This window comes from Panicum hallii, chromosome 4 (genome assembly GCF_002211085.1).
Source record: "Panicum hallii strain FIL2 chromosome 4, PHallii_v3.1, whole genome shotgun sequence".
NCBI lineage: Eukaryota > Viridiplantae > Streptophyta > Magnoliopsida > Poales > Poaceae > Panicum > Panicum hallii.
The window spans coordinates 36,685,949-36,707,036 of record NC_038045.1 but is presented as its reverse complement, the minus strand read 5'-3'; positions in this window follow the sequence as shown (position 1 = coordinate 36,707,036).

The following is a 21,088-nucleotide window of genomic DNA, read 5'->3' as shown; positions in this document are numbered from 1 at the left end:
AGTTTGCGGCTCGTTCCCGACTAGTTTCTAGTCGAGATGAGTTGTTGAAGTTGTCGCTGGCGCTACCGATATGTCGAAGCAGTCATGACTGCGGCACGAGTCGAGTAGTCGAGGTCGTCGCTGTAGCGCATCGATGTTTTGATGTGAGATGAAGTTAAGCAGAGTAGTCGAACTCTTCCAGCTCCCTAGGGTTGATACGACAAAGGGTGGATTGTGCCACAAGGCGGGAGTCGAATTCGAGTTACTTGGAGGGCTCTAGACCCATCCAGTGCACGAAATGGCCTTGCAGCGTAGATGTTATGGTTAAACCCAGATGATTGCTCGAAAATTACTCAGAGTAATCATTAGGTTTCGAGTGGATAACGAGAACTGGGGCCTCCCAACAAGCGGTGGCTCCCCCATCCTCGAGTCCTCCTCAGCCTGGACTTGTAGTTGATGGGTCCCTTCATTTGAGTCAGAGTCGTAGTCGAGAATGTGGAGCCCCGACGCGCGGTTGCTCCCTCATCTCGAATCTTGAAGAGGCTATCCAAGTCCCCTCCAAGTCGGGGAGGGACTTGGATCATGAAGCCTTCTCAGATCAGTTTGAATCCGATCCGACTAGTCCTGGTGGAACACTAGTTGAAGTCGCATTGAAAATGGATGTCCTTTCGATCTAACTAGGTAGATCGGGGAGCAGCAACTCGCCGAGATCGTCGATGAAGGAGTCAAGGTTGCTGCGTCGAATTGCTGCAGAGGCCTCCAGCTTCCTGGAATCGACTAGGTGGCTGATGAAGCCACCCAAGCCGTTAGCAACACAGATCCAGGAGCCAAAGATGAAGGTTATGCCCTCATCGAGCACATTGCTGGTGAAGCTGAGTGATGCCATCAAGTTCTCCAATGGATGCTTGATGAACACCCCTACCTGACGCGTCAGCTGTCGGTGTTTTACCGCCACGCCCACTGAGGGATACCTCCGAGGTGGTGAGTTTGTAGGTAGAGTGTCGCCGAGATCATGAACTCGAAGGTGCAAGAAACACAAGGTTTAGACAGGTTCAGGCCGCCGAGAGCATAATACCCTACGTCCTGTGTGGTTTGTATTGCCTTTGATAGTGATCGGGTGATCTCTTGGGTGATTCCCCTATTTGGAGAGGATCCTTGTCCGCCCTTATATAGTCTGGGGGATAGATTTACATTGAAGTCCTAGTCAGATACAAGCCCTAGATGCCTACCCGAGTAATTTTCTAGTAGTTCCCTACTGTATCCGACTAGTTTTACTACTGTATGAGTAGTTCTACTATGCTACAGGTAGTTGCAACAGATGTAGGGCGTGGGCCATGTCCCATCTCTTATCCTAAGAAAAGTACACCACATGCATAGTCCCGTGTACCCGGGTCTGACACCGTCCTCGCGAATGGAGAGTGCTCAATGTCATCATGACATGCCGGACACGCCTCCATCCCGACGGAGTGACAAGTTGTGGCTCCAGGGATGGGGCGTGACTGCCGTGCCATACGTTTCGGCATGGGCTCGCTCCCCCTTCCCCGACCGACGGAGTACAACGCATAGGGAGGAGGCGGGACAACCACTCCACAATGCAGGATTTGGATGATGGATGACGGAGGATTCCGACTGACAGAGTTGGTAGACCCGACTGACAGAGTTGATGACCCCGACTGACGGGGCTAGGAACTCTTTCTCCACCAACCTTGTTCTACTCGTAGTTCCCCTGTAAAAGCTACCCCCATTGGGCTATAAAAGGGAGGGTTAGCTGCCTAGGCAAAGGACATCTTCAACTTGCAGACAATGCACCACATCTCCTATTTGAAAGCTTGTAACTCCCTAATTCTCATGAGCACCTGGGCTTAAATAATGATAAATCTTGAGCCATTGCGTGCTAGGCCACATCCAATTATGATGCACGATACACGCTTCAAGTAGGTTTAGCTGCTGACCAATTTCGGAACGACACAAAGCATCGCACCTGGAAGCTTCCCTGCACTCGACTAAGAACCGACTGATATGTTCAATTGTTGTTACATTGTCTTGCCTAGAGAACTTGGTGAATTCCTGCACCCTATACCGGTGAGGCAAGGAAACTTGATCGTAGGCCTCAGGATAGGGCCTGCGATACATGTAAGTTGGCTCCTTAGGTTTTAAGCTGAACTCACTCTTCATCACATCGGCTAGCCTGCTAGCCCAATCAATGTTTTGGAAGACATCGCCTTGTTCCTGTGCTGCTGGGTGTGGTTGTTGTAGAGGAGGCTGAGGCTGATAAGCAACATGCTGATGAGCCATCATCTGTGGCTGATTACTCATGTGTTGCATTAGATGATTGGTCATCAGCTCAGGAGCCTATGCACCTAGTTGATAGACATCAGCCTGCTGCTGATACGGGACCATCGACTAAGGAGCCGATATATGCATCTGGGGGCCACTTGGCTGCTGCTGAAGAGTCAGTGGTTGGGTGTATGGCAGTGGTGACTACGACCCCTAAGGTATGAATGACGCGCCCTGAGCTGACCCCCTGCTCCTGTAGCATTTTGAGCCTGGGTGGGTGCCTCTATACTAGTAAAGACCATATATTCAGGAGGCATCCCTAAAGATGTATTGGGGATGTAACCAGTCGGGGTGCTAAAGAGGCCTCCATGTGCTGATGACACCTTCAACGGCGAGCTAGGAGTGAACACCGAGACTGTCAGGATGGAAGCTACCATCGGCTGATACGCCTGTGTCTGGAGCAGATAAGGTGGCATCGGATATCCTCCAGCACCAGTCTGTGTTGTGTTGGGTTGTGGCTGAATGCCAACACCCAATACAACAATGCTTCCAGCTCTAGCTCCTGCTGTAGCCGATGAATCTGATTGAGAGTAGCATGGCCCTTTATAGCCCATCTATATACTGCCAGCGATTGTCTCTCTAACAGCATTCTGAACTGAGTTCATTAAGACGCATGACTGATTGATCATTGCGTGGTGCATGGCCTGGTCAAACATCTCTTGAAACTTAGCTGAGTATTATGTGACTGTTATCTCTCTTAACTTTGGAAAGCGGTCTTCTGTATGGCCTCTCCTTTCCTGTTAGAGCTGAAAGTCTTGAGGCATGTTTACTGGTAATCATCCATGGCCTTCTACTATAGTTGTTTCTAGGCATCATTAAGGTCTTCCATGATGACGTTGATGATGTTGTCTGGGTCCACTTCATTGAGCTTAGGGATGGTCATGTTGAAGTCATTATCGCGTCCCACCGGGCATGCCAAAAGTGTGTTGACGCAAAAAAACCAGCGATCGGCTTTCTGCTTGACCCCACACGAGGACCTGAGAGATTTGCTTTCCTCCAGCATAGGCTCCAAATAGCTTCGCGTGGGTGCGAGGCATGCCGGTCAAATTCTGGAACGTATCGACTGGTGTTCTGAATCATTCCATAGGGGATAATGGCTAGAGATCCGATATGAGTCCAAAAGCAATCGGCTAAGGTCATCTGATTCAACTATGGAAGCAGTATTAATTCTACTTAATAATACCCTGAAAACAACACCTAGATCTAGATCTGATCGGCTGTGCTTGACAAAATAGATTGAAACAACAAAACTACGGTAAAAGCCGATAGATAATTGAAATCTAAGCTAGATAACCATGATAAGAGCTAAGCTAAACGAGACTAAACAAATTAATCTCGTGAAGAAAAGCTAATATTGATAACTGGTGAATAAATAGATCGCGAAAGAAGTGATGTGCCATCAATCAAAGACCTAATTTGCTCAATAAACACGGAACTTACTAGCAAGCCAAAGATCAAAGCGATGCAGCCCTGCCGACTAGGGTTTGGCGAAGTCGCCAACAAAGAAGAAGTAATTGTTGTATTTGATTGGATGTGTGTTATTACAAGCCCGTAGGACAATATTTATAGTTCAAGCTAACAAACCCCAGTCGATTACGACACCATATGACTTGATTAAGAAGAAAACAAACTTTCTAAAACAAAACAACTCGCACAAGACTCGAACGCAACACTTTTACTGCATAATCCATCAGCGCTAATTCCGCTCCATCGGCTGCGACGCCACATTGCCGATCGGCCAACTTCATTTCAACATCGGCCGGCTTCCATCGGCTACTTTCCTTGCCTTATCATAAGCCAGACTCGTGCCAAAAAAATAGTGTCAACACGCTTCTAGTGCCAAGCTATCTACGATCTTGAACTTCATTAAGTGTGGTCCGATCGGTCGATTTGTTTGCCTCATCATTGTTATCTAAGGCTATCTCGGTTCAGTCCGATCCTTGAGTAATGATGCTGGGTTAGGTCTTATCTGCTGGATTAGTCCACTGGCCAATGATGGCATGATGGTGATGGTTCGGTAGAATCAATCGGCTCTCCTGGCCGATTCTGTATTCAACGATAAGCATAAATTCTGATATAACTAGATGCATCGATTAGTTATGCTCGATTTGTTGCGCTGCTTTTAGCGCTGTCTTGGTTAGGACCGATCGGACTAATGGTGACAATGAGTTTGGCTTAATTAAACGCGTGTATTTAGTCATGAAGTTTTTATTCTTTATCCTATCTCGTCATGGAATTGGCTTTATAGCTGACGCTCGGTTTTGCGCTTCGGACATCCCGGCTGAAGCGTCTTTTGGAAGTATTAGGAATCCCAGCCGATACGTTCCTCACTATTTTACTGATTAAATTTCTTTTCCCTTGTCAATTGCAAGTCAAATTGACTCGCACGCCCTGAACCTGATTTGCAGGACATGCACTGGAGATAAGCAGAGCACCTAGGACTTAGCATGTCGTGCTCCGCAAAATTCACCAAATGATTTTTGCGGCAACATGCTTTTTGCCACGCCCAGTGGGACACAACAACAATGACTTCACCATGCCAGAAAACCACAACGCGGGGGACATCATTGAGGTCACCTTTGAGGATCTCGATGACAAAAAGAAGAAGCTGGTTGAGATTAATAGAGATGCATTTACCAAGCTCTGCTTGGATTCATTTAGCAAGACCAGGGGCAAGGTGATCCACAAGAGTCAGCTGCCAAATCCGTCTTCATGGTAACTCCAACAAATCAGTTAGCTGGAACTTCTAGTGCGGCAAGCTTTCAAGACACGGTGGACACATCCATACATCATGTGCTAATCAACCAATCTAGAGTTCTGGTCAACGCTGGTGAATCTGATCTAGCAAGTGGCCAATGGGCGCTCGGAGCAACAATTGGGCCTTGCATACTTCCAAGTGCGCCCATCGGCTGCCGATAAAGGCAAGAACCCTGAGAAAGAGATGGCCCCCCAAGATGCCGCCTCCGATTCCTACACCACAACAGCTGGCGAGTGGGCCACCATACACCGCTCCTCATATGCTTAGTGGCTACCCTCATCAGTCTCCTCCACCATCACCACAGAATCCGACGCCTCTCATACACGGGGGGCATCACTAGTAGATGCCGATGCCACACGGGTAAGGGCATCGGAAACAACAAGCTTCAATAAGTCAGCAGTTTAGGTACGAGTCAAAGACCCATGCCAACATGCAGTTCTTTGCTCAAGATGGACCTAAATCATACTTTCGGCCTGCGTGTTATTAGGATGGTGGAGTGCCTCCCTAGGGGTATCACATGGCATCAGACTACAGGGACTATCAAGGTCAGCCATAGGGAACTGCCTAGATGCCGATACTAATCCCAGCGTCACCAGTTCCTCAACCTGCAACGGAGAATGAAGACTGGACCAGCAAGATAGCTGATGTAATCCAAAACCACTTCGGCTGGAAACCCAAAGATCAAGCTACATGTATCGGCATCCTTACCCTAAGGCATTCAATCGTGTACCCCTGCCAAATAGGTACAGGCTGCCAGACTTCTCCAAGTTCTCCGGCCAAGACAATATATCAACCATTGAGCATATTAGCCGATTCCTAGCACAGTGCGGGGAGGCCGCCCCAGAAGATGCCTTAAGGGTTCCGCTGTTCCCACTTTCCTTATCTGGATCGGCCTTTACTTAGTTTGTGTCTCCGCACATGGGCTATTTGGAGAAGAAGTTTCGCAAGTACTTCTTCATCAGCCTTCACGAGATGTGCCTAGCAGACTTGATCGTGGTCAGACAGAGGAACGATGAATTGGTTCTGGAATACATTCAGAGGTTCCAAGACGTGAGGAGCATGCTTTAGTTTGAACTTGACCGACGGGCAGTTCGCAGAGCTTGCTTTTCATGGGATGCTGCCGGCTATCAAGGATAGATACTCTGCCCAAGAATTCGAGAGCCTTGGGCATATCATTTAGAGGGTATCGACTCATGAAAGCCGTTATCAATACTCCAGGGGCAGCCGATACTAGAAGAAGGTTGCTTGTGTGGCTCCCTGGAGTTGGATTCTGATAGGAGGATGAGTCCCGATCTTCCGAGAGGTACAATAAACTTGATTGGTGGAGAACTCGACGTTGATGAACCAAGGCTCCGAACGAACAGAATGTTGCAATCACTACACCACTGCTCTGTTGGTTATCACCCATGTCACATGGATTGAACTCACCATAGGGCTTATCCCTGCAAGTGCAATCAAGAACACAAGCAAGAACAGGAGATGCAACCAAACAAACTTAGATCATGAGATAGGGTCTCACAAACCGATGAACGGCGACACTGTTCGATGACAGATTGAATCTAAGCAAAACCCAAACCCTAATGTGGTGACGGCTACTGAATAAAAAGGAGTTAGGGCATAAAAGTCCCATGGACGCAACCCTAATGGGTTCCAACACGATACATGGGCCAACGGCCCAACAGACTGTGACACAGCACCCTGATAGATTCTGGATACCCACTTGTGTCAACGATTCCTGTCAACTCAGAAAGAATTTTGAGGTGGGACCAGTGCCATTGCAAGCTCTATGAAATTCTGGTTCCAACTATATATAGAACGTCCGAATCCGATTTTGTATATGGCCAGGGCGTCAATTTTGGTGCAGTCAAGTTCTGGAATCCAAGGTGGAGTCGAAGTTGAGTTGGACCTGGACTCCTCCTTGGTGCGGACGTCCTAGCTCCTCCTCCTTGACTCCTTGGCCTTCTCCAAGTCCTTGCTGGTCCTCTCCATTGTTCCTAATCAATTAAACATGCATGGAACCAAGCGTAAGTTCTAAAAGATAATTGACAAGGTTAGAACGTACCTGGAGATCCAACTGTCATGCACGCGCTCTAGTGATCGGCCCTTGCATTGTATGCAAAGGAGACATATCCTCATCATCCTTCCCCTCTTGAATTGGAGTCGTCCTCGACTCAAGCTCATCTTCATCATCCAAGTATGGCTTCAAATCTGAAATGTTAAATGTGGGACTAATCCCAAACTCAGGAGGCAACTCAAGTTTATATGCATTATCATTTATCTTCTTAAGAACCTTAAAAGGTCCAGTGGCACGTGGCATGAGCTTGGACTTTCTCAAATCCAAAAACCTATCTTTTCTCAGATGAACCCACACCAAATCTCCGGGTTCCAATTTTACCTCCTTCCTACCTTTACTAATAGCAATTCGATACCTTTCATTCATTTTTCCAATTTGCAACTTAGTAGTTTCATGCAACTTAAGAATAAATTCAGAACATTGTGTAGTATCTAAAATCACAATTTTAGAAGGTGGTAAAGGTAGCAAATCAATTGGAGCACGAGAATTGAAACCATATACTACCATAAAAGGACTTAACTTGGTTGTGGAGTGAATAGATCTGTTACAAGCAAACTCAATATGTGGCAAACACTTCTCCCACAATCTCAAATCTCAAATACAATTAACTACCTACGTTTGCCCATCAGTTTGTGGATGACAAGTAGTAGAAAACAGCAAATTTGTTCCCAATTTATACCATAAAGTTCTCCAAAAATGGCTCAAAAACTTAGCATTCCTATCAGAAATAATAGTATTTGCTACACCATGCAAACGCACAACCTTAGTAAAGAACAAATCAGTAACATATGAAGCATTGTCAGTCTTGTGACAGGGTATACAATGCGCCATTTTAAAGAAACGATCAACAACCACAAAGACACTACCCCTCCCCATCTTTGTTCTAGGCAACCTTAAAATAAAGTCCATAGAAATATCCTCCCAAGGTGCACGAGGAATAGGAAGAGGCATATAAAGACCATGTGGATTAAGTCGAGACTTAGCTTTGGTGCATGTAGTGCAACGCGAGATGTAGCGCTCCACATCACGCCACATCCGTGGCCAAAAGAAGTGAGCGGCCAGCATGTCCTCCGTCTTTTTAACACCAAAATGTCCCATCAAACCATGCCATGCGCTTCCTGCAATAGCAAAATATGAACGGAGCTAGCTGGAACACACAGCTTGTTAGCACGGTAGAGAAGGCCTTCACGCAGCAGAAATTTTTGCCACATTCTTCCCTCTCTACAATTTTCAAAAGCATCTTTGAAGTCCAAATAAGTAGCATATAATCCCTTTATGGTCTCGAAACTAAAGATGTTATGAGATGGTTGGGACAGCATGGTATAACGTCTAGATAAAGCATCAGCAATCACATTATCTTTCCCTTTCTTATGTTTAATGATGCAAGGAAATGACTCTATGAACTCAATCCATTTAGCATGACATTTGTTCAGAGTAGCTTGCCCTTTAAGGTACTTCAAAGATTCATGATCCGAATGTATGACAAATTCTTTAGACCATAGGTAATGTTGCCAAGTTTGTAAGACTCACACTAAAGCATAAAGTTCTTTGTCATATGTAGAATAATTCAGCGAAGGACCATGCAATTTTTCACTAAAGAAAGCAACAGGTTTACCTCCTTGTATGAGCACTCCTCCAATGCCAATCCCGCTTGCATCACACTCAAGCTCGAAGGTCTTCTCAAAATCAGGAAGCTGCAGCAATGGTTCCTGTGTGAGCTTCGACTTGAGAGCATCAAAAGGCTGTTGTTGTGCTGGTCCCCATCGAAACGGCACAACGTTCTTTGTCAACCCGTGGAGAGGTGCTGCAATGGTGCTGAAATCCCGCACGAAACGCCGGTAAAAACCTGCAAGACCAAGAAAACTTCGAACCTACATGACCGTAGTCGGAAGTTGCCAGCTTGTGATGGCAACAATCTTTGCCTCATCCACCTCAATGCCCTACGATGTAACAACATAACCAAGAAAAGATACATGAACGGTGCAAAAGGTGCACTTCTCAAGGTTACCAAATAAACATGCATCACGCAAGATATTAAAAACAGCACGCAAATATTCAAGATGTGCATCATATAACTTGCTGTAAATAAGGATATCATCAAAATAAACCACCACAAATTTGCTAATGAAAGCACGTAAAACCTCGTTCGTCAATCTCATGAAAGTGTTGGGTGCATTAGTTAAACCAAAAGGCATGACTAACCATTCATAAAGACCGAACTTAGTTTTAAAGGCAGTTTTCCATTCATCCACTAAAGCCATACGAATCTGATGATATCCACTACGTAAATCAATCTTGGAGAAAATAATAGAACCACTCAACTCATCAAGCATGTCATCCAAATGAGGAATAGGATAGCGATATTGAATGGTAAAGTTATTGATGGCTCTACAATCAACACACATGCGCCAAGTGCCATCTTTCTTAGGAACCAAAAGAACAGGAATAGCACAAGGACTAAGGCTGTCATGAATGTACCTGCGGTCCAGAAGGTCTTGGACTTATCGCTGAATTTCCTTAGTCTCGTCGGGGTTGCTCCTGTAGGCGGCACGGTTTGGCAAGCTCACCCCTGAAATCAAATCAATCTTGTGCTCAATGCCTCACACAGGTGGTAATCCGGGTGGTAGCTCCGATGGAAAGACATCCATATACTCCCGCAAAAGGTTAGCAACAGCAGGTGGCAAAGCAATGGATGCGACCTCAATGGAATATAAAGCATGTTTGCACACTAAAGCATAGCAAGGTCCAGTAGAGGCAGATAACTCATCAAGATCAGATTTAGTTGCAAACAAAATAGGATTTTTTAACTTAATAGGTTGCTGATTTTTAGAATTGAAAATACCCTTTTGTTTAGCATTATTCTTTTTCTCATTCTCAAATTGCACAATTTCAGTGGGAGTCATGGGCAGCAACACAATTTTCTTGCCCTTATGCATGAGAGTATATTATTAGATCTACCATAGTGAATAGCATCAGTATCAAACTCCCAAGGACGTCCCAACAAAAGAGAGCAAGCATCCATAGGCACCACATCAAAATCAGCAAAGTTATGGTAAGACCCAATTGAGAAATGTATCCTTGCTATTTTTGTTACCTTTACCTTACCGTTGTTGTTAAACCATTGAATGTGATAAGGATGTGGATGCTCCCGCGTGGTCAAGCCAAGCTTCTTGACCACCTCAACATTCACCGAATTGTTGCAGCTACCTCCGTTAATGATTGTATGCACACGGTAGTCCTTGACGACAAGAAACATGTTGAAAAGGTTGTGACATTGGCCTTTGTCGTCCTCTCCAACCATGGCGCTCAAAGTTTGGTGCACAATTAAGGTCCTATAGTTGTTGGTTGCAGATGTACCAAGAACCACCTCAGCACCATCATCGGAACCTGAAATGTTAGCTGCAATAATATTTTCATCTTCAATATCAGAAGCACTAACGTACCCACCATCAGCAGTAGCAATGATCGCCCGTTTGCTAGGGCAATCTCGCTGCATATGGCCAAATCCCTGGCAGCGGTGGTACTTGATGTCGGAGGTCCGACCAATGGAAGTGTTGGGCACCATAGCCTTTGCTGCAACACCAGGAGGCGTATGGGACTTGTTGCTGTCTTGTCCCTTTGATGTTGAAGGTGCGGTGCTGCATACAACACCGGTGGAGGGAGGTGTGGCCGCACGTACGCTCGAGGACGGCACCGCTTTGGCTGGCGCCGGAAGCTGCCGTGGCGTGAAGGTGTTGTTCCGCCGCTGCTGTTGGTGACCCTGCAGTTCTTTTTCTGCCAACATAGCAAGTTGAAACAAACGTTGTATAGAATGATATTCCTTATAATCAACTATGTCCTGGATCTCACGCTGCAAGCCCCCATAAAACCTAACAATCTGGTCTTCCTGATCCTCAACTACCCCACAACGAAGCATACCTTTCTGCAACTCTTGGTAGTACTCTTGGACAGACATGTCACCCTAATCAAAGCGTCGTAATTACTTACGAAGATCACATCTATATGATGGAGGAACAAACCTAGCGCGCATCTCTTCTTTTAACGCAATCCATGTCTGTGGGGCATTACGTGCATTGACAAGTTCATTCCACCAAATGATAGCAAAATCTTTAAACTCACTAGTGGCTTATCTAACTCTATGACACTCAGGAACAAGATGGGAGCTAAATTTTTGTTCTACCTTCATCTCCCAATCCAAGTAAGTCTCAGCATCATAAGATCCGTAAAATGGTGGAATAGAAAACTTAATCTTAGCATAAGGATCATTATCTTGCTCAGGAGCATGAGGACGACGTCTACCATTACCTCCCATACCTTGACGATGACGTAGAAGGCGACGGCGCTGCTGTGCATCAACCTTGTCGTCGTCGAACTCGTCCTCTGTGTCATTGTGAGCAAGGCCGCCGGTAGTAGGGATGATGGGGGGTGGAGCATGGTGGGGATAACAAGCCTTCACCATGTCCAGCTGTGCGGCAAGACCATCAACACTTGTATGAATCCTCTGAAAGATAGCTATTGTAGTGGTCTGATACTTATTGAAAGCGTCAGTCATCGCCCACATCATGTCTTTTAGTTCCATATGGGACACGCACTCATTATGATCCGGAGGTGTAGAAGGAGAGGTCTCATCCATCGGCACCTTTCCTGTCATGGTTAGAACAAAACAGAAATGAAGTCAAAAGGTTGTGAACCCTATGACTAGACACTCTGAAGTGGAAGTGGAAAACAAGCAGTAAGATGTGTCATACCCCGCTCTTACAAGTGTCTTACCAGCACTGCAGGTGGCAAACGGTGACCGGTATGATAACACGAAGAGAGTGGGTGTGATTGCAAAGGTTACCTATTCTGCTAGGGAGAAGGTGGAACTTGGGAAGGCTCAAATGCAGTATATGTATGTAGCACACAAGTTAGTAACAGATAGCAATGTTGAATAAGTGTCCAAAGAACTTGACCTAGTTGCTGGCCTAAAAATATATTAGAAAAGTTATGGCAGCAAGCAAGGAACAAGCATGAAAAATGATGAACAACAAAGGCAGTATCAACAAGTATCCAGCAGCTCACGCAGAAAAAAATAGCAAATTTGCCCCTATTTTGTCTTTTAGCACTTGTAGGAATCAAATTTTTATTTTTTTCTTCTATTTTTTGATATTTTTTCTCAACCAGGGGCACAAGAATAGGAACAGCACCAAATATCAGCTCAAACCGATAAAAGATGTGATCGGTACAAATTTAGGAGCGTTTGAAAAAGCTGGTGCTGGAACTTCGGAGCTCGAATCAAGTGCCTTCCTGATTTTTTTTGAATTGTTTAAGAACACCCTACCTGGCAATCGGAGTTCCGAGCAAAAAGTTATGCCCATTTTAAGGAGGACCCTCTGAATTAGGTTTTTATGGCAGTGGAAACTGAATCGGATGCGAATCGGTGGATCGGTGGATGGAAAAAAAATTGTAGATTGAATTTTTTTTTGTAGATGGCAGCAGATGGAAGAAACAAAACTGAACTAAAACAAATCTAAACGAGCAACCAAACTCAACCTAGGACACGAACTCAGAAGTACAGACTCCGAAACTAAATTGTGCAAAAGGCTGAGCGAGGGTTGTAGGTCGGAAAGAGTAAAAAAATTTTGTGGCTTATTGTGGACTATAGGATGGAAACAAAATGAATCCAAAGGTGCACGAGTATACCTCATGGGCAACCTGATAACTGATACCACTTGATAGGAGGATGAGTCCTGATCTTCTGAGATGTATGGTAAACTTGATTGGTGGAGAACTCGACATTGATGAACTAAGGCTCTGAATGAACAGAACCTCGCAATCACTACACCACTGCTCCGTTGGTTATCACTCGTGTCACACATATGACCTCACCACGAGGGCTTATCCCTACAAGCATAATCAAGAACACAAGCAAGAACAGGAGATGCAATCAAACAAACTTGATTACGAGATGGGGTCTCACAAACCGATGAACAGCGACGCTGTTTGATGACAAATTGAATCTAAGCAAAACCCAAACCCTAATATGGTGATGGCTACTGAATAAAAAGGAGTTAGAGGCATCCAAGTCCCCTGGACGCAACCCTAATGGGTTCCAACACGGTACACGGGCCAACGGCCCAACAGATAGTGACACAGCACCATGACAGATTCTGGATGCCCACTTGTGTCGACGATTCCCATCGACTCAGAAGGAATTTTGAGGTGGGACTAGTACCATTGGAAACTATATGAAATTCTTGTTCCAACCATATATAGAACGTCCAAATCCGACTCCGTATGTGGCCAGGGTGTTAATTTTGGTGAAGTCAGGTTCTGAAATCCGAGGTGGAGTCGAAGTCGAGTTGGACCTGAACTCCTTGTTGGTGTGGACGTCCTAGCTCCTCCTCCTAATTCTTTCTGTTCCTCTCTATTATTCCTAATCAATAAAACATGCATGGAACCAAGCGTAAGTTCTGAAAAATAATTGACAAGGTTAGAACGTACCTGGAGATCCAACTGTCGCGCACGTGCTCTAGTGATCGGTCCTTGCATTGTATGCAAAGGAGACATGTCCTCATCAGATTCTGAGGAGGACACTGAAGTTGGCTTGGCTAAATGGACCAGGAACAAGAAGCCGGTATTATGTCCATGGGTCAAGGCCAATACGGAGAAGTATAGCTTTGACATTAATAAAGTCTATCAGATATTTGATTTCCTGCTAAGGAAGAAGCAGATTCAACTTTCCCCGAATCATAATATCCCATCGGCTGATGAATTGAAAAATAAGAAGTACTACAAATGCCATAATTCCAATTCTCACAGTACGAATGAGTGCAAGGTCTTCCGTCAGCAGATCCAATCGGCTAGTGGGCAAGGAAGAATCCAGCTGGAGGAAAGCAAGAAGCCAACAAAGATTGATCAACATCCCTTCCCTGAAGCAAACGTCAACATGGTAGAGCTCGGGGGAAAGACTAAAGTGCTGACTTCAGAGAGGGCAAGAAAATCCAGATTGGTTGACCCCAAGGTTCAGGTGTTGGCCAATTGTCACACCCTAAAATACTCAATTTTAGGATGTGAATGTCTTTTACAATGTGTTTATCCATCTTTAGGGTTTTTGAGAATTTTCCAGATTTTTTTGGAAAATATTCTCTTTTTCTGTAGAACCAAACCATTTACTGGAAAGTTCTAAAATCTTTTTCTCAAATTCTATGTATTTTATCTGAATTCCTCGTATCCCAAATTACCTCCCGAGTTTCCTCAAAATTTTTGGGATTCTTTTTGATATATTTTTGATGGTTTAAAAGATTTATCTAGACTTTTCTAGATTGATTTTAAGCTTGAAAATATATTCTGGAAAATGAATTTATTTTCTTTTCATCTTGAGCTGGATTCAACTCATTTTGGGTCTATTCCACCTTAAACCCTACAAGCGTGCTGCATGCAAGCTTCAGCTCGGTCACCACTATTATCTCATCGTGTATCGCGTTTCATTGAGAAAATAGACCAGAAGCTTCTCTTTGAGGAACCCTAGGCGAACCCCCTCGCTTCCCTTTCTCTTTCTATCCCGGAGTTTGATTGCTCATTGAAGCTAGCGAACTGCCAGTTCCGATAACAAGAATCGCCGCTGCAAGGTCCTGAACTAATCCGCCAATGACCCAGCCTGATCTCTCTCTCTCTCTTTTCTATTTCATGTTCTCGAATAGCCCGTTCATGTTCAACTAGCACTATCAGCATGTTTTCATGTTCAGCCTCCACCCGAATCTGTTTGGACCCATAACCGAACTCGCTCGCCACTCAAGTCTCGATGCAAGGTCATTTCGTCCTTTCTTTACCTCTTCCTTCCTCTCTTTGCTCGCTAACTTGTGGGGCCCGCTGGTCAGCCCAATCTCTTTTCTCCCGTGGGCACTCTAGACTCAAGGACGAGTCCCAGCCCGATGCGCCCTCCTGCTTGCCGAACCCCAGGCCTCCACGCCCCTACAAATCCTGCACACAACCTTAGGCCCATATCTCCTCCTGCTCGTGCTCCCTCCACCGCCGCGCCGCAACCCGCAACCCTGCCTCACGAAGCACTCCACCTCCCCATGCCAAACCCAGCGCAACTGTCGTCCCTGCTCGCCGGCGCCGTCATTTCCCCCTCGCTTTGGCTACCACATAGCCGTCACTATCGTTCCCGTTAGCCCCCCACCGCTGCATCATGCCCCCTCCGCCCTGCACCTACGCCTCCTGTAGCAGCACACACCACTAGGAGTGCTGCCGCCCCACCTTTTTCCTATGCAGCGCTGCCACCAGGAGGCCGAGTGCCCAGGCCTCCCCGTTGCCTAGCTGCTCGTGAGGCACCATGCACGCCGCCGCATGTTCCCTTGCCGCGGCACGATGCACCCCACCTGCCTATGCCCCTCCCTTGTGCTGCACGAGACAACTAGGAGTGCTAGACCCCCCCCCCCCGATGCGGCCCCTCCACAGCCGCCTCCTCGCGTGCGCCTCTCCTGCAGCGTCGCTGCCCCCCTGCCGGCCTCCCTAGCGCCCTGCCTTCCCCCTGTAGCTGCACCTTCCCCCTGTAGCTGCACCCTCCCCTCCAAGCCGCCCCTGCTCAGTGCCGCCGCCCAGGAATAGGACGAGCAGACCGTCGCCGCCCTCTTCTCCGGCAAAATCTGGCCACCACGATGCACCCCCGCGATAAGTAAGGTATGGAATCAAATCCCCTCGTCGTCCTCTTTCATTTGCCCCGCTCCTCATGATCTTCCGTGCCCTAGAATGATGGGAATTTGCAAAAGAGTAGCCGCCGGCCACCATGGGAGCTGTTCCCAAGCTTTTGCAATTTAGCCCCCTGAAAATCTTGTAATTCCTGCAGTTTTTCGTGTGTCTTGCAAACTTCGTAGAAAACCCCTGGATCTATTGTATCTTTTCAATCTAGCCCCACCCGTGGTCTTTTTCAGATCTAACCCTAAACTTTTCCTAATTTGCGGGCACAATTTTCTGTGTCTTGCAGATCTTCCCTGCTAGCCCCTGAAATCTACAGTTAATCATGTATAGGTCCTTGCAAACTTGTTCGTGCGTAGTTTCCTCATTTTAGATCCGTTTCGACCCATTCTTTTTGCGTCAGTCTTCTAAAACCCTAAGCTATCATTTTGTAGCATTTTTGTATCACAGTTCCTATTTTTAAAATTGAATATAGATTTAATTTGATTAATATCCTCACATCTATTTTTTCCAATTAAAATCCAATTAAGCCTTTACTCCGGTTTTCTTAATTAATATTAAGTTGATTAATATCAACTTAAATGTGTTTTTTTTATAATTTGTTTAGTTCAACAAGAACCATAAAGTTCGACATTTAGATGCTCTCACCAGTTTCTTTTCTAATTAATTGTTTAATTAGGATAATTTGTACATAGACAATTGTCACACCCGATTTATAAAGACATAAACCGAGCAATCATAAATGCGCCAGGATCAAGTCACGCATATATACAACAGAATTATCAAGATATCACAACACATATCACGTAATAAAAGCGTATTAATTGTAAATGAATATCTTTATTACAACTGAATCAAGAATCAGTTCAGGGAGTGCGGAAGCGTAAAATAAATACATGAAGAACAGGGCGTCACAGGACGTCGGCTGGGAGACAAACGCCTAGAAATCTTCAAGTCCGCTGATGTAGTCCTCCACGTCGCCTGGTACTGAGCAGGAGTCGAAGATATCCCAAAGAGAATAGAAGAGTAGCGAAGGCAAGTGTGAGTACACAACTTGTACTCAACAAGTATAACACGAATTATGAGGCTCTACGGTTAGCTGACTCAACTGCATTAGCTTTTAATCTTGGTAAATTTTATTAAAGCTATTTACTACAAGTGGATGAATTACCATGAACCCAAGTTACATAAATAAATAATTAAAATTTATCATGAGTCTACTGAAAACCAAACCAAACCACCAAAGATACACCCCACTAATCAGACGGAGGATCTGGGCCGCTCATAACCGTGAGCATGGCCAGTATACCAGTTTTACACTCTCGAGAGGTTGCACAACTTTACCCACAAGTCGTGAGCTACGCTAGTTGTTCATCATACTTCCTTAGGTGAGATGACTAGCAAGCGCACTACGAGACCGTTACAAAGGATCACGTTAGTAAGGTGTAACCGCTAAGGTTTCTGGATCAGCAACGATGGGGCCCACCTCACAGGGGTACAAGCACACAGCACAGACCAAGCCGGAGGAGCAGGGACCGTTGAATCTTACCACCCCTCTTGCCCCGCAGGTAAGTTACTCCCAAACCAAAATGACCTAATTAGTAAGTCAAGACCGTCCCATTCCAGTCTTGTGGTTGCGCGGTTATCCCAGGTTGTCACTCTATGAACCGGTCCTTAGGGAGAGTGGCCAACCAAGCACTAAGCACCGTGCTGGCCCCTAAACCATGTTTCTATAAAAACATATTTTAACGAGACGTGAGCCGCTCAAGCACACAGCACAGAGGGCCACTCTCAGGATCAAGTTACATATATCATTAATCAAATTAATTAAAAAGGACCATAAAAAATGTGAGAGAGCACAGCACCTAGCACAACTAACCAAAATGCAACCCAAGGTATTTATATAAAGGATAAAAGTGGCTAGGAAATCCTTATAGGCATACAGTATTAAAATGCAGTATGAAATTATATTTAAAAGTGATAGGATGTTCATGTTATACTTGCCTTCCTCAAAGTTCTCCTGCTGCTGCTCAAAGGGCTCTGAAGAAGGTGGCTCCTGGTACTCCTCCAATGGCTCAACGTCTACTCACGATCGTGACATCCAAGCATGGTCCACACAGGCACATACATGCAAACAAGGGCAAAAGATAAGGAATAGTACAACAATACAATAAAACAGCACACAAAACTAAGCTAATACTATTCTAAGCATTACAACGATCGCGTGAGCGTGAAAACCACTTAAAATGGAGCTAAGATGCGAGAACAAGGGCTAAAACAAGGTCTAGGGACTTTTTGTAAGAAAACAGAAGGTTCGAGGGGTTTCTATGCAAAAACCGTGGGCCTAGACCAAATTAAACTATAGACGCAGGGTCTAACACGCTAAAACTCAAGGTCTGGATGGCGGGTTCTATATCCAAGGAGCTCAGGGGTCTAAACGTTAAAAATAGGGCTTACCTGGAATTACTTTTGAACGGGGGTGGACTGCGGGTTAATTCCAAAGAAACTTAGGGTCTCTTTAGCAAAGCTGCCAGGGTGAACCGGTAACTTCTAATCTAGGCCACTGGATCTAAATCTAATGGCTCGGACCTAATCCAAACCACAAACTGGTATCTGTAGATCTGATCTGTTGGATCCCGATCTTGCGGCTCAGATCTAAACGGACCGCGATCTAATCAGGGGCATTGGCTCGGGATCAGACGGCTCAAGGGGTTTGGACGCGCGAGGTGGCGGCGCCGGTCAACAGAGATCAGCTTCCATGGTGGCGCGCGGCTCGGGCTCGCCGGACTTCACCGATTCCAGCACTCCGGTGGCCAACAAGGCTCGGGTTTGCGTCACGGAGAGTCAGCGCGACATGTGTAATCCACCTAGGGCCTTAGCGGGGCTCGGCGAGGCTCGGGGACGCGGTTGCGATGGTAGCGGTGGCTCTGCATGGTGGAGCTCACCGGCGAGCGCGCGTGCGTGCTGTGCTGGGCGCAGGAAGGGGCGCAAACGGGGCTGAGCGCGTGCGCGGTGCGAAGACAAACCCAAACAGGATGTTGTGGCGGCGGTGCTGAGCTGCAGAGGGGCCCGCCCCGATGGAGCGGTGGAGCGCCGGTGTGCGTGGTCCGGCCGCAAGGGTTGGCTACGGCCTACCGGACCTAGAGCAACAGGAAGAGCAGGACCACATGGTGCTCACCGAGGGCTCGGATCGACCGGAGAGGCAGCGCAGGGTGGTCGACGGCGAGGTCCGAGCGGCGGGGACGGGCGGCGCTCGTGGGGGAGGTCGATGCAGGGCGCCTCCGGGCTTCTGATCCCCACGGGTCGGCTCGTGGTACTCCTGCGGTGGTGCCACAGGGGTTAAGAGGGTCGGAGGGCTACCGGCGGCGAGGAATCGAGGGCGAGGAGCAACTCACCGGCGACGGTCCTCGGGTGGAATTCTGGCACTACACGGGTTGGGGTCGTGAGGGAAGAGCTTGGGAAGCTTCCTAGCGCCAAGTTCGAGCTGATGCGGGGCTTGGCCGAGGCTGGGGTGCGGCGGAGCGGCCGGTCCACGGCGGAGCAAGAGGCTCGGTGAGGCGGAGCAAGCGGGCGGTGGCGCTAGGGTTCGGGTGGCGGCCGTAGGTCTTAGGGTTAGGGTTCCAGGAGGTTGGGGATCCTATTTGTAGGGCGGCGGGACGTCCTCGGCGTGCGGGCCCGGCGCGAGGGCTCACCGGAGATCTCAGGGCTCGGGCGCGGCCGGTGATGCGGGGGAAGAAGAAAAGAAAGGAGAAAGGGGGCGCCGACACGTGGGGCCGGGCGGTCAGCGAGAAGGAAACGGGGTGCGGGAGGAGCTGGGCCAAGCGAGCTGGGCCGAGCGCGGTAGGGAGAGGGAGAAGTGGGCCGCGTGAGGAAAAAAAGGTGGGCCGCGGGTGGACTGGGCTGCTGGTTGGACTGCTTCTCTATTTTCCTTTCCTTTTTCTTTTTCAAACTCAAACTGCAACCTATTGAATTCAAATAAATTTGAATCCAACTCTAACCACGCAATCAAATAAAACTTATGCACCAGCATGAATGCACAAAACATGTTGAACCTAAAATAAATTTTAATTCTTTATGTAATTTAATTAGGTTAAATGTAAGCTAGCAAAATAAATCCTTAGAAAATTAATGGGGCCAAATTAAATCCATTATAAATCTTGGAATTTTACATTAGGGTGTTACAACAATTATATATAAAATTTGACTAAGTTGTACCTCGTCCTTATAAATGCAAATAGAACATGAGTTAATTACAATTAGGGATATTCCCTTTTGAATATCTTTTACATTAGTTTTCTAATTAAAATAAATGAAAGCCTATAGTTCTTTTATTTCTTTTATAACACAAATCTTCCGATAGCTGTTTCTTTTCAACCCTAGCTCCGTTTTCCACGTTTCTTGCACTCTCGTAACCATAGCAATGAGCCCTATCCTTTTATGTGCTCTTTTAAAGCTTTCCTTTTTGTTTGCTGTATCTGTTCTTAGTTGTTCTTGTTTGTTTGCTTGCTTGTATGTTTGGGCCCGATGCTTGTGTCATGTTAGAAGGAGTGTGATCTAAGAGCTTTGAAGATTTAGAGTTTCAAGAACAAGAGTTGAAGACTTTGAACAGCTATTCTCTAAAAGAAAGGCAAGTGTTTCCTTGATCAGTCTTTTATCCAAATAATCACAATAAATATAACTTTTCTATATGCATGCATGTGTACTAATTTTGATGGATCCTAATAAATGTGCATGATATTGAAAACAGCAAATATTGGGTAGTTTCTACTTGAGAAGTGCATGTGTCGTAATTTTGATGGATCCTAATTAAGGATATGCCTAATCTTTATGATCATTCCTTGTCAACCTGGGTTTTACCTTTATGTTGGGTAGTTTCTGCTTAGTTGCTATAACTGGTTCTGGTTTGAAAATAATTTATAACTATGATGATAATAATGATGATACTACACCTGTTCTATCCATATTCATGCGCTATGCGTTGTTAATACAAGATCATATGTTTAATCGGAACATGGAGAACCACCTAGGAAAATAGTGCAACCACAATACTATATGGCTCTGGTCTTGGCTAATTAATTAGAAACTCTAGCTTGTGATGATCTTACCGAAAGGGCAAGAGGGCAGTGCGTTGATGGTCACACTCTAGGTTTTCAGTGTGTTTTTATGTACAAAATGTGGTAAAAGTGTAATTAGGAATTTCAGTGCTAAGGAAAAAGGGTACTTATATAATTATATTTTGCTAAAGGTCCTCTTGCGCTAAA